Raw genomic sequence first — 14,843 nt, forward strand, 5'->3', positions numbered from 1 at the left:
TGTATACTTCAATGCAAGATGTATACGAAATAAGGTAGGTGAACTTGCAGCGTGGGTTGGTACCTGGGATTGCGATGTTGTGGCTATTACGGAGACACGGGTAGACCAGGGACAGGATTGGCTGTTGCAGGTTCCAGGGTTTAAATGTTTTAGTAGGATCAGATGCGGGGGTAAAAGAAGGGGAGGTGTGGCATTGCTTGTCAAAGCTGGTATTACACCGGTGGAAAGGGCGATGGATGAAGTCTCACCATCTGAGGTAGTTTGGGCTGAGGTTTGGAATAGGAAGGGTGAGGTCACCCTGTTAGGAGTTTTCTACTGGCCTCCTAATAGTCCTAGAGACGTAGAAGAAAGGATTGCGAGGATGATTCAGGAGAAGAGTGAAAGTAATAGGGTGGTTGTTATGGGGGACTTTAACTTTCCTGATATTGACTGGGAAAGCTATAGCTCGAGTTCGTTAGATGGGTCGGTGTTTTTCCAATGTGCGCAGGAGGGTTTCCTGACACAATATGTAGACAGGCCAACAAGAGGTGCGGCCATACTGGTTTTGGTTCTGGGTAACGAACCAAGCCAGGTGTTAGAATTGGAGGTAGGTGAGCACTTTGGGGACAGTGGCCACAATTCGGTGACTTTTACATGAGTGATGGAGAGGGATAAGTGTGCATTGCAGGGCAAGAGTTATAGCTGGGGGCAGGAAAATTATGGTGTGGTGAGGCACAACTTAGGATGCGTGGCTTGGAAAAGTAGGCTTCAAGGCAAGGGCGCAATCGATATGTGGAGCTTGTTCAAGGAGCAACTGTTGAGTGTCCTTGATAAGTATGTACCTCTCAGGCAGGGAGGAAAGGGTCGTGTGAGGGAGCCGTGGTTTAATAAGGAATTGGAATCCCTTGTTAAAGGGAAGACGGTGGCCTATGTACAAATGAGGTGTGAAGGTTCAATTGGGGCGATTGAGAGCTATAAGGTAGCCAGGAAGGATCAGGAAAGAGAGCTAAGAGCAGCAAGGAGGGGACATGAAAAGTCCTTCGTTGGTAGGATTAGGGAAAATCGAAAGGCTTTCTACAGGTATGTCAGTTATAAAAGAATCACTAGGGTAGAAATAGGTCTAATCAAGGATAGTGGTGGGAAGTTGCGTGAGGAGGCTGAAGATTGGAGAGACACTGAATGAATACTTCTCGTCAGTATTCACTCAGGAACAGGACATTGTTGCTGATTTGAATACTGAGTCACAATTAATTAGAATGGACGGCGTTGAGGTATGTAGGGGAGAGGTGATAGAAATTCTGGAAAGGGTGAAAATAGATAAGTCCCCTGGGCCTGATGGCATTTAACCTAGGATTCTCTGGGAAGCAAGGGAGAAGATTGCAGAGCCATTGGCCTTGATTTTTATGTCCTCCTTGTCTACAGGAATAGTGCCAGAAGACTGGAGGATAGCAAATGTGGTTCCCTTGTTCAAGAAGGGGAGTAGGGATAACTCTAGTAACTATAGGCCGGTGAGTCTCACTTCTGTTGTGGGCAAAGTCTTAGAGAGAATTGTAAGGGATTGGATTTATGAACATCTGGATAGGAATAATGTGATCAAGGATAGTCAGCATGGTTTTGTGTAGGGCAGATCGTGCCTCACAAACCTTATTGAATTCTTTGAGAAAGTGACTAAGGAGATGGACGAGGGTAAAGGGTAGATGTGGTGTATATGGATTTTAGTAAGGCGTTTGAGAAGGTTTCCCATGGTAGGCTACTGCAAAAAAACGGAGGTATGGCATTGAGGGTGAATTGGAGGTGTGGATTAGGAATTGGCTGGCTGGAAGAAGACAGAGGGTAGTAGTTGATGGGAAAGGTTCAGCTTGGAGTGCAGTTACTAGCGGTGTTCCGCAAGGATCTGTTTTCGGACCATTGCTGTTTGTCATTTTTATAAATGACCTGGAGGAGGGGTTAGAAGGTTGGGTGAGCGAGTTTGCGGATGATACGAAAGTCGGTGGAGTTGTTGACGGTGAGGAAGGATGTGTCAGGTTACAGCAGGATATAGATAAGCTGCAGAGCTGGGCAGAAAGGTGGCAAATGGAGTTCAATGTGGGTATGTGTGAGGTGATTCACTTTGGTATGAGTAACAAAAAGATGGGGTACTGGCCTAATGGTCGGATACTTGGTAGTGTGGATGAGCAGAGGGATCTTGGTGTCCATGTACACAGATCTCTGAAAGTTGCCACCCAGGTAAATAGTGTGGTGAAGAAAGCATATGGCGTACTGGCTTTTTTTGGTAGAGGAATTGAGTTCCGGAGTCCTGAGGTCATGTTGCAGTTGTATAAGACTCTGGTGCGGCCGCATCTGGAGTATGGTGTGCAGTTTTGGTCGTCACACTATAGGAAGGATGTGGAGGCACTGGAACGAGTGCAGAGGAGGTTTACCAGGATGTTGCCTGGCATGGTAGGAAGATCGTATGAGGAAAGGCTGAGGCACTTGGGGCTGTTTTGATTGGAGAAAAGAAGGTTTAGGGGTGACTTGATAGAGGTGTATAAGATGATTAGGGGTTTAGATAGGGTTGACCATGAGAACCTTTTTCCACGTATCGTGTCAGCTATTATGAGGGGGCATAGTTTTAAATTAAGGGGTGGTAGGTATATGACAGATGTTCGGGGTAGATTCTTTACTCAGCGAATTGTGAGTTCATGGAATATCCTGCCAGTAGCAGTGGTGGACTCTCCCTCTTTCTGGGCATTTAAATGGGCATTGGATAGGCATATGGAGGATAGTGGGCTTCTGTAGGTTGGGTGGGCTTGGATCAGCGCAACATCGAGGGCCAAAGGGCCTGTACTGAGCTGTATTTTTCTATGTTATATGTTCTATGATTGGGCACTCTGGAGGCAGGAAGCATGTTTCTGCTGATGGCTGACTCCAGAACCAGAGGACACAGTTTTAAGATAATGAGTAGACCACTTAGAACAGAGTTGAGGAGAAACCTCTTCACCCAGAGATTGGTGGGTGTATGAAATGCTCTGCCCCAGAAAGCTGTGGAGGCCAAGTCTCTGGATACTTTCAAGAAATAGTTTGATAGAGCTCTTAATGATAGTGGAATCAGGGGTTATGGGGATAAGGGAGGAACAGGATACTGATTGAGGATGCTCAGCCATGATCATAATGAAGGGCAGAATGGCCTACTCCTGCACCCATTGTCTATTGTCTATTATCTCTGATTGGAGAATGTCAATGTCTGCCATTTATTTGGTCTAAGTGCTACTTACCACTTCTTAGTCCAAGCCTTAATTTTGCCCAAAGCTTGTTGTCTTTGAACAGTGTCTTCTGCAATATCTGTAGACTCGTGAAAGCTGCTGAATATTTTGTCATCATTGGCGAACATTCCTATTTCTGACGTTGTGGTGCAGGGAAGTTAAATGATGAAGCAACTGAAGATATTTGAGCATCAGGGACCATCCTAAAAACTAATGTAGAGATGTCTGGGAAATGTAACAAATGATATCCAACAATGGACTGATATCGATCCGATTCTCATTGATTCGAGATTTCCTTGGCTCACTTGATGCCACTCTCATTCTATGAAGTTGCGGAGTTCTGGAGAAAGACAGAATTGATCATCCACTTGGTACTTCCTGATGAAGAATGTTGCAAATTCCTCATCTTTTCATTGCTATGCTGGGTTCTCCCATCATTGAGGTTGGAGTTATTTGCAGACCCTCCTCCTCCTGTGTGAAATTAATTTGTGCACCAACTTTTGCAACTGAATGCGGCAGTACCACGATGTTTTGATCTAATCTTTGAGAACTGCAAAGTTGCAGTTCGAACTGAGCAATACACGATGACAAAACATGTCATTCCTGTAGATGGTGCAAAAAGGGTTAGCGTGTTGCGAGGTAACAATACACTGAGGGATATAGAAAAGTGTTCTCTGTTCGAAAATGCTTTAGTTTGAAAGTCTGTTTTGTGTACCATGTGCCATTTTTCAAGATATCTGCCTTGGGATGGGAAAAGCTTACACTCAGACATGGAGAGCCTACTTATTTTGATCCATACAGAGCGAAAAGCCATCGAAAGGATGAACATAGTCTGCAGAATGAATAAGAGGACCAAGAACCCAGGTTATGGAGTTCAACCCTGCCAAGTGTGAGGTTGTCCATTTTGGAAGAACAAATAAGAATGCGGAATACAGGGTTAATGGTAGGGTTCTTAGTCAGATGGAGGAACAGAGGGATCTTGGGGTCTATGTACATAGATCTTTGAAGGTTGCCACTCAGGTGGATAGAGTTTGTAAGAAGGCCTATGGAGTATTATCGTTCATTAGCAGAGGGATTGAATTCAAGAGTCGTGAAGTGATGTTGCAGCTGTACAGGACTTTGGTTAGGCCACAGTTGGAGTACTGTGTGCAGTTCTGGTCGCCTCACTTTAGGAAAGATGTGGAAGCTTTGGAGAGGGTGCAGAGAAGATTTACCAGGATGTTGCCTGGAATGGAGAGTAGGTCATACGAGGATAGGTTGAGAGTTCTCGGCCTTTTCTCATTGGAACGGCGAAGGATGAGGGGTGACTTGATAGAGGTTTATAAGATGATCAGAGGAATAGATAGAGTAGACAGTCAGAAACTTTTCCCCCGGGTACAACAGAGTGTTACAAGGGGACATAAATTTAAGGTGAAGGGTGGAAGGTATAGGGGAGATGTCAGGGGTGGGTTCTTTACCCAGAGAGTGGTGGGGGCATGGAATGCGCTGCCCGTGGGAGTGGTAGAGTCAGAATCATTGGCGACCTTTAAGCGGCATTTGGATAGGTACATGGATGGGTGCTTAATCTAGGTTAGAAGTTCGGCACAACATCGTGGGCCGAAGGGCCTGTTCTGTGCTGTATTGTTCTATGTTCTATGTTCTATTAAGTATCACCTCAGACATAACCAGGGGTTGATTATTAACCCGTGGTTCAATTGAAGCAAATTAGATGGACAAACAAAACACAAGAATCAGAGAGCTGTCCGCGAGAAATGCTCTCCATTTAGTTGGCCATTTGTACGAATAATGTTTAATATGTTCATTTTCTTCCCGCAGATTCTCATCATAACCACCCGTCTGTGAAAACAAAACCTGATTAAGCAAAGTTATTGTAGTCTTTGCTGCCACTCATGATCCATATCCAGGTTGGGTTGTGGTTTTTGCATGTAAAAGGCGCCCTGAGTTTTCTTTTTGTCTTTGTTCTATCGTCATCCAATAACAGAGAAAACTGTTCCATCATTTTTTAAAGAAAAGACTTATTTGTGGTTCTTTGATGCAGCTGGCTGGCCAGCATTGATTGCCTTTGAGAGTTTTGACAAAGGCTCAGTTAGACTCGAAACGTCAGCTCTTTTCTCTCCTTACAGATGCTCCCAGACCTGCTGAGATTTTCCAGCATTTTCTCTTTTAGTTTCAGATTCTAGCATCCACAGTAATTTGCTTTATTGATAGCCCAACTCTACTTGCCCTTGAGAAGGAAATGCTGAGTTTCTTCTGCAAACGCTGCACTCCAATTGCTGTGGATTGACTCACAGCACGAAGAGGGAGGGAATTCTAGGATTTTGGATCAACGACTGTAAAGGAATGGTGGTTTATTTCCAAGCCAGTGTCGTGAGTGGCTTGCAGGGTAACTTGCAGATGGTGGTGTTCCAAAGTACCTGTGAGCCTTGTCCTTCTTGGATGGAAGTGGTCGTGGGTTTGTAAGGTGCCGTCTAAGGATCTTTGGTGAATTTCTGTCCTGCATCTTTTAGATAGCACACACCTGCTACTATTGAGTCGCTGGTGGAGACATTGAATGTGAGTAGATGTGGTGCTAATCAAGAGGATTAATTTTACCTGTTTGGTTTCAAGATTCCCGAGTGTTGTTGCAGCTGCACCATTCCAGGCCTGTGGGGCATTTTCCATCACACTCCTCATGGATACGTGTTGTAGATGGTGGATAGACGTTGGGTTGTCAGTAAGTGAGATATTCACCATGGTATCCCTCGTCTCTGACATGCTCTTGTCTCCTCTGTTTGTGCGGTGAGTCCCATTGTGTTTCTGGTCAATGGTAACCTCAGAGATGTTGACAGTGGAGGATTCAGCGATGCTTTTAAAAAGTTGAATGTCAAGGGGTGGTGATTTGACTGCTTCTTATTGGTGATGGTCATTTTCTGGCAATGGTATGGCGTGCATTTTACTTGCCACTTGTTAGCTCAACTCTGGATATTGTCCGTACGCTTTTGCATTTGAGCAAGGACTGCTTCACTATCTCAGGAGTCGCGAATGGTGCTGAATACGATGCAATTACTGACAAACATCCGAACGTCTGATCTTATGACAGGGGAATGCCTTCTATAAAGCAGCTGAAAATTGTGGAGTCCTGTTTTGCCAGGGGTCCTTGATGCCATCCTCGATGGAATGTACCTTGTCAAGGGCTGTCGCTCTCACCTCAACTCTGGAATTCAGCTCTTGCGTCCATGGTTGAACCAAGGCAGGAATGAGGTCAGGAGCTAACTAACCTGACGAACACCAAACTGGGCGTCACTGAGCACATTGATGCTGTGAATATGGTTCTTGATAGCACTGTTGATGACAATTTCCATGACTTTATTGATGTTGCAAAGTAGACTGATTGGACGATAATTGGCCGGGTTACAATTGTCCTGATTTTTGTGTACAGGAGATAACTGTGCAATTTCCCAGAATGTCAGGAAATGTTGTAACTGTACTGGAAGAGCTTGGCTCGATGTGCAAAACGTTCTAGAGTACATGTATTAAATGTGATTGCCGGAATGTTATCAGGGTCCATTGCCCTTGCAGTGTTAAATGCCTCCAGCCGTTTCCTGATATAAGGTGGAGTGAATCGAATTGGCTGGAGAATGCTATCTGTGATGATGGGCACTACTGGAGGAGCCCGAGGTGGATCATCCAAAAGGCACTTCTGTCTGAAGAATGTTCTAAATGCATCAGCCCAATCCTTTGCACTAACATGCTGGATTCCTCCATCATTGAGGATGATGGAGGCTCCTCCTTCAGTGAGTTGTTTAATTCTCCATCACCATTAACGACTTAAATGGAAGAGCTGTAGAATTTTGATCTGGTTCGTTGGTTTTCCAGGAAATTCTGCTGGGCTGACATCACAGGTTTCAGTTGGAGGGGAAAGGGAGCAGATCCTGGAAAAATACTGGAAAGATAATTGTACAGTTCAACGGGTATTTACTGAGGTGTGTCTATTTGATGTAAAAAATCAGTAATTCATTTCAATTGAATATTACGTTATTATCACTTCGCGTGTCCAATTCCGGTTTCAGTAATATTCAGAACACATCACTACATCGTGAGTTAAACTACAATTCAAAGTATGACGTGCTTGTTTCTTCTGATTCTGGTTGGTGATCCCCAATTTCTGTTTCTTATTCTTTTACAGCTAATGTGATAACTATTGTGATCCTGTCCAAGGGAAAATGTGGTCTCTCCAAGTGTGTAACTCATTATCTGCGAACAATGGCATTGGCAGATCTACTGACACTTATCACTGATGTTTTACTTTGGAGGATTAATGATTATTATTTCCCAACTTCATTCCTATTGCTCACACCTGTCTGTTCTGTGAACTTCATGCTACTCCGTGCAGCCACTGATGCTTCTGTCTGGTTAACAGTTGCTTTCACTTTTGATCGTTTTATTACCATTTGCTGCCATAAGTTGAGAGTCAGATATTGCACTAAGGAAACTGCAGTAGTGGTTTCCGGATCCGTGTGCCTGCTGTTCTGTTTCAAAAACATTCCCTTCTACTTTGCATTCGAATCATTCTTTACAATCGAAACTGTACACTTTGGGTGTAATTGGAGACTAGCATATTATACCGAAACTGCATGGGCAGCATTTACTTGGATTGATCGCTGCTTTACCCCAGTTCTGCCAACATTTCTGATCTTGATGCTCAATACTCTGACTATCAACAGCATTTTAACAGCAAGTAGCATCCGCAGGAGGCTGAGAGGTAACAAACACGTTGTGGATCAGAGTGACGCAGAAAATGTGAGGCGAAGAAAATCCATCATCTTATTGTTCACTATATCTGGTAACTTCCTTCTGTTGTGGATGGTGTATGTGATCTTCTTCATATTCATGAAAATTACAAACCGTTATTATTCATCAGGTTGGAATGACCCAATGCTGATCGCAGACTTTTCAAGCATTATGCTCATGCATTTGAGTTGCTGTACAAACACGTTTATTTATGCAGTGACCCAGAAAAAAATTAGAGAAGAACTGACGAAAGGAATCAAATATCCATTCAGAATTATGTTTAAATTAGTGAAACTCTGATTAGAATAGAGGTATGTTCAGAATGGAAGTCAAGAATCCTTATTCCGATTCTGTCCTCTGTCTGTGCCTAACACGAGATCAGCAGGCGCCATCTCAGACCCACTCTGCCCCAGCCTCATCACCAAAAGGACCCTTTGCTTCCCTTTGCAAGGGTCCGTCACCAGGGTTTAGGAAGTGATAACAGTTACCTAGTTAATTTGTTACAAGATGCATTAGAAGAAATCTGTGCTCCCAAAACCAACCCTCAATCTGGTTTCATGTTGGAATAAGTGATGAACATTTCAGTAAATTTTCACACTCATTGATTGACGAAGGAAAATGTTGCTCTTGGAATAATTACTATTGAACAGGCAAAATAGGATCAAAACATATCAAAGTTATAACCTAGATTCGATTTAAAATCCTGCTTAAAGTCAAACGTAAGACACTTCATGAGAGATGCAATTTGATTGTTCAAATTACTGATCTTGAAGCAAAACCAACTTTATTCTTATCCAGATAAGATACAAAGTGCAAGATAAAATGTGGCTTCATTACTACCCAACAACTGTTCAAATGCAGTGGAATCTATTAAATGCACTCTTGGCAAAGGCAAAATGAGCAAAGCAGATATTCGTCACTTTCAAGCTTCCCTCGTGTTGGAGAATGGAAAGAAACAAATGCATAGATTTTGCAGGTTTTGCCGAAGCAGCAGTACCAGTAGCAGCAGCAGAGAGGTGGTTGGTGCCGAGATAGATAGATAGATATAGAGAGACAGACAGACAGACAGATAGACAGAGAAAATGAGAGAGAGAGAGAGAGAGAGAGAGACTGGGAGATAGATAGATAGAGAGAGAGAGAGCTTTAACTAGCAGTTTCATATTTTTAAAAAAGCTTCAACAATGGAAAGTAAATAATAAAACTCAAAGTCTTTGTTATCCTGACTCAATTTCTTTTTTGTCTCCAGGCAAGTAGGCATCTGATTTATGACACCTCAACACAAGAGGATCAGTTCAGATCATATCCATTTTAAAGGAACATCTCATCGAATCTCTACCTAAAATTGAACAATCAACATAAAAAGAAACATTTTTAAAGGCGTTGCTTTGACGTTACTACCCATGATTATAGAAATATATTACATTAAACATCATCATGTCAAATGTTAATATAAAATTTCTTCTCAGTCCGTTTCTTACTTTACTGACCACTTGTGTCTTCCTTCATCAACGTTATGATAACACATCAGCAATTCTGTCTGTTCATCTGTAAACGTCTGCAGTTTTCAAAATGCCCTCTGATTCTAATTCATGCAGAAGTTTCTGATTTCTTCAAACGGTCAGTTAGTTGACAAACCACGTTATTAAAATTCATTGTTAATGTTCGATAAAAAATACTCTGCCACAGGAAACGTAGGCATTCCTTCTTCATCAACTGCATGAGAAAAAAAAACTACGTTTCATTACCACGTTCCATGGGGCTATCTGTTCGTATCCAATCACATGACTGAGGAATATGACTTGGGCTCTTTCATACTCACTTTAAAAAATTTATGACCAGGCCCGCCTCCTAAAGTCCATTGAATCATTCTGCCAGATGCACAAAAAATAGTGCATCTCAGGCATCCTGCGAGGGATAGGCATTGAGAAAGGGAGAACCTAATCGACAAAAATAGAGCAGAACACACTGTTAATAGTAAGTCTCCATTTAAAAACACGAAGCCCAAGAGGGAGGAAAGAAGTTTAAACATCTCCAATATTTTAATTGCAATGGAGTGGAACGCAGAATATTACAGTGCCAGCTGTTTAAGAAGGGCACTGGGAAAAGGTTTTTTCACTGTGAGAAGTTGGGACATGTAAAGTCATAGTGCTGGTCATTACAGAAAGGCACAGGGGGAAAATATGTGTTAGAAGAAGCTAAGTCAGCGATATTTCAGAAAGTAATAAAGGAAACCACAATCAAAGTCGAGGAGCAGGAGGGGAGTGCACAGCCTAAACAAGGGCTAGGTAAGGAGTTAATGATTGCTTTCTGGACAGACATCGCCTCTGTGGGTGAAGTTTACTCAGAAAAATCGCGGTCAGAGGGGAAACACGTTACAATTTTGAGAGATACAAGATTTAACCACTCTCGAACAGTAAGAGATGAACGTATTTTCACTACTGTTGACATGTTTCCTGAGGAAGTAGTAATTTGTGGGATAGATGGACAGAAATTTTCCGTTCCCCTATGTAAGATCAGGTTGGAGTGCCAACTCAAGACGAGGGGAGTAAACGTGAGATTGATCGACAGACTCAGTTACAGGAATGCAGTTTGTTCTTGGGAAAGATTCAACATGATCCAAGGTCGATGTGACACATCTTGTTGCGGAGAAGCCCAAAGAAGACCACGAAATTGAGGACTTAAAAGAGTAATGACCTGGAATTCTTCCAGGTTGGGTCGTAACAATGTCCCAAATCATAAGTCACAACACGGAGCAAAAACTGAAGAGAAAGATGAAGGAGTTGAGATTCAGTGAACGGATATACTGTTTCATGTAATGGTGCAGGAAAGACCTGAATAGGCAGAGTATCTGCATTGTGTATGTCATGTAAATATGTTGAAAGTTTGTTATAACAGAGAGAGGGAACGGAAGAAACACTTGTTTGTTACTGATTCGCCGTGTCAGTAATCAAATCCAGATAACGTATAGGTTGATGTGCTTCAACGAGGAGACCCTTGAGGTGTGGAATAATGAGTGAACTATCTGTCTCAGGGGCAGGGAACAAAATAGGAAAGTTTGTTGCAACAGTGGGACGACATATGCAGAAATAAGATGTGAAGGACTCATGCTGTTTCGTATAACGCCTCCCCTTCAGACTTCATCCTTTCAAAGCTACGCGGGTTCAGCAGAACGTTAATGCGATACTCAAAGAAGATATACTCGAATCGAGTCAGAATAAATGCAGTTCGCCAATAGTGGTGTTTCCCAAAGCTGACGACACTCAACGAATTTGTGTGGACTATCGTAAGATCAATGCTGTATCAGAATCAGTCTCGTACCCAATACCAAGACTGGAAGACGAGACAGAGAAATGTGGACAAGGCAGTTACATCAGAAGTTTCGACTGACTGCGTGGTTCATGGCAATAAATATTGTAATGGACGGGGCCAGACCTCTCAAAACATTCTGAAGCATGCAGCCCAGACCGTAACTTTGAAATTTGTTTCTGTAAGTGCACAGTGAAAATTATCCAGAATAAATTAGCTAGGCTGACTAAATTTAAAACACACAAAAAATTACTCATAAAATTGCACAATGAAACATGAAGAACAGAATAAAGAACCGCTACAGAACTCAGTCTATCCAACTAGACGTAATTATGCAGTTCCAAATATGCACAACAGTCCCAAACAGCAAACTTCGTTTTAACAACAGATTAAATGGAAGGCACGCTGACAGGTTGAAGTTGGAAGGAGACAGAATTTCCCGACAGTTCACTGTTGAAATTCCAACCAGTTCAAGATTGACTTAAAATACTTAGCTCGAGAGCTGACAACTCCCCTTTCAGTATACAGGTCACTTCTAAAACATGACCACTTTGGCCGGAAGTGTCATCTGCTTATATATAAACAGAAGTCACCTCAAAGCACTTTTCATCTCTGCACCAAACCAGACTGATTTGTGCCAGGCCTAGTTTATCAAACAAATCGAGGACAGACTATCCTTGTGCCAAGGAACAGATTTCAGAAAAAAAAGAAGGGATTAGCTTTGTGACATCTCCCTCTTGAAAAACATAAAATATCAATACCAAATAAAGGCTTCAGTTTTAACCATCAAAATCTCGTCCGTCGTCTAAACACACGTAAATGCCATACTAACTAGTACTTTGCAGACATGCACAACTACATGCAAATTTCGAACACAGCACACCCGCCATTGATCGTCCCCTTATCTCATTTGAGTCTCGATGACACAACAACAATCACATTTTCGCGACCTACTACGTTCACAAATGTCAATTGAACGACTGAAACAGCAAGCTCCAAATAAATAGTCTGACACTTTTGTCCTTAATTTTTTCACAATCATACGTTTTGAAGTGATCACTGTATGCGATTGTCTCAGATGCATTGCTGTTGATATAAACACCGAAATGTAAGGCAAGCACAAAGCTTGAAATTTCTTTATTCACCGTTGAATATTTCTGTTGATGAATGTTCAACTTCTTGGAAAAATACCCGAAGGATCCTTCTATTCCCTTGCCATCTCCTGTAGGAGCAACGCACCGAAACCCACATCACTGCTATCGATAGACACCTTGATAGGCTCCCTTTCATCCAGTGTGGCTAATACTGGGGCCTTGGTTGACACAGTTTTAGACATTCAAATGCCTTTCGACAAACCACAGTCCACTGAAAATTCTTGCTCTTTTTTAACAATTCCGTAAGTGGACCAACCACATTGCTTAAATTCGGCACAAACTTTCATTAAAATTCACTCAACTCTTGGAATCGGAGTATTGCTTTTCTTTTGCTGAGGTGTGGGAACTTCCCCAATTACTTTTGTTTCCGCATCCCGTGGGTCCATGTGTCCGTGTCGAATAACATGGCCCAGGAAGGTGACTTGAGCTTTGGCAAATTCATTTCTTGACTGGGTTACCACCGAGCCTGCCTTCCAAAGTCGATCGAACAAGTCCGACAAATGCTGTAAATGTTCATTTCATGAGTGAACAATGTCTCTTAAGCTATCTTGGAGCATGCAGCGTAATTCCTTCTGAACCTGTGCTAACCTTAGAGAGTTATGCCAAGGAGCATGTTGCATTATCGGAACAGATTTTCCTATGCCAACATTAGGTTACTACTTCCCAGTTGATTTCTGCATATCTCCCCATGTGATAGTAATAACTCTTTCAGTACATTTCGACTTTCTTCTGGAAGGTAACCCAAATTTTGACAACATCCTCATAGTTCAACTTGATCTGAGGAATGTCCAATCCTCTGAACTTGGTTCTTCCTTCTGTACTGTAATCAGTAATGCTAGTCCTCTTGCTTTCCTTCTGATCAAAATGCCTTTGGAGCATATTCACATGACACAATCTTGAGATCTAATCCTGTCGGGAGTCCTTAGCAAATAGTTCACCGCACTCAGTTTCCTCTTGATTTGATAAGATCCACCAATCCTTGCGTTTAAAGGCTCCTCGGTTACTGGAAGTGAAACCAATACCTTATGCCCAATCGCAAAATTCTGAAATTGTGTTTTCTTATCCATTTGCCACGTCATTGTATGCTGTTATACTTTTAAATTCTGTCTAGCAAACTCCCAAGCTTTAATTACTCATTCTATAAAATTTGGCACATATTCCAAATGTGCGATCTCTGACTTCAGACTTATTAATTTTTTCATAATCAATATTAATAGTCCTCTTACTTCATGCCCCAAAATTAGTGCGAATGAATTAAATTTGGTTGATTCATTTGGTGATCCTCTGATCGCATAAAGTACAAACAGAACATCCTTATGCCAATCATCTGGATCATCCTGACCATAAGCTCTCAACATGTTCTTCAGTGTTTGATTCCAATTGCCTCACCATGAATTCCTGTTAGCAGTGCCTTTTTCCGTTAGGGGAAAGCTAGCTTCTTGCGATATTGATCATGCCCGATTCAATTATGATCAAGTCATCGAAACTCCTGGAGCAATTGTCTGCTTATTGACTAGAACTGAAGGGAGTTAATATGAGGCAGGAAATGTGTTGGAGAGACTGTTAGGTCTGAAGGTTTAAAGGTCCATGGGACCAGATAGTCTGCATCGCAGAGTACTGAAGGAGATGGCTCTACAAATCGTGGATGTATTGATGATCATTTTCCAATGTTCTATAGATTCACGACCAGTTCCTGCGGATTGGAGGGCGGCTAATGTTGTCCCATGTTTTTAAGAAAGAAGGTAGAAAGAAAACAGAGAATTATAGACCAGTTAATCTGACCTCAGTGGTGGATAAAATGCTAGAGTCAATTATAAAGGACGAAATTACGACACATCTGGATAACAGTAACAGGACGGGTCAGAGTGTATGTGGATTTATGAAGGGGAAATCATGCTTGACTAATCTTCTGGAATTATTTAAGGATCTAACTCTGAAGATTGACAAGGGAGATGTAGTGGATGTCGTATACCTGGACTTTCGGAAAGCATTTGACAAAGTCCCACATAGGAGGTTAATGAGCAAACTTAGGGCACATAATATGGGGACAAAATACTGACGTGGATTGAAAATTGATTGGCTGACAGGAAACAAAGAGTAGTGATAAATGGCTCCCTTGCGGAATTGCAGGTGGTGAACAGTGGTGTGCCGCAGGGCTCAGTGCTGGGATTGCAGCTTTTTTACAATGTACATTAGTGATATAGATGAAGGTATTAAAAGTAATATTAGCAAATTTGCTGATGACATAAGGCTGGGTGGCAGTGTGAAATATGAGGTGGATGTTCGAAAAAAATTGGTATCCTGGTCTGGCTGGGTGAGAGGACGGATGCATGGCAGATGCTGTTTAATGTGTATAAATGTGTGGTTATCTACTTTGGTGGCAAGAACAGGA

This window comes from Chiloscyllium punctatum, chromosome 30 (assembly GCF_047496795.1).
Source record: "Chiloscyllium punctatum isolate Juve2018m chromosome 30, sChiPun1.3, whole genome shotgun sequence".
In the NCBI taxonomy this organism is placed as follows: Eukaryota; Metazoa; Chordata; class Chondrichthyes; order Orectolobiformes; family Hemiscylliidae; genus Chiloscyllium; species Chiloscyllium punctatum.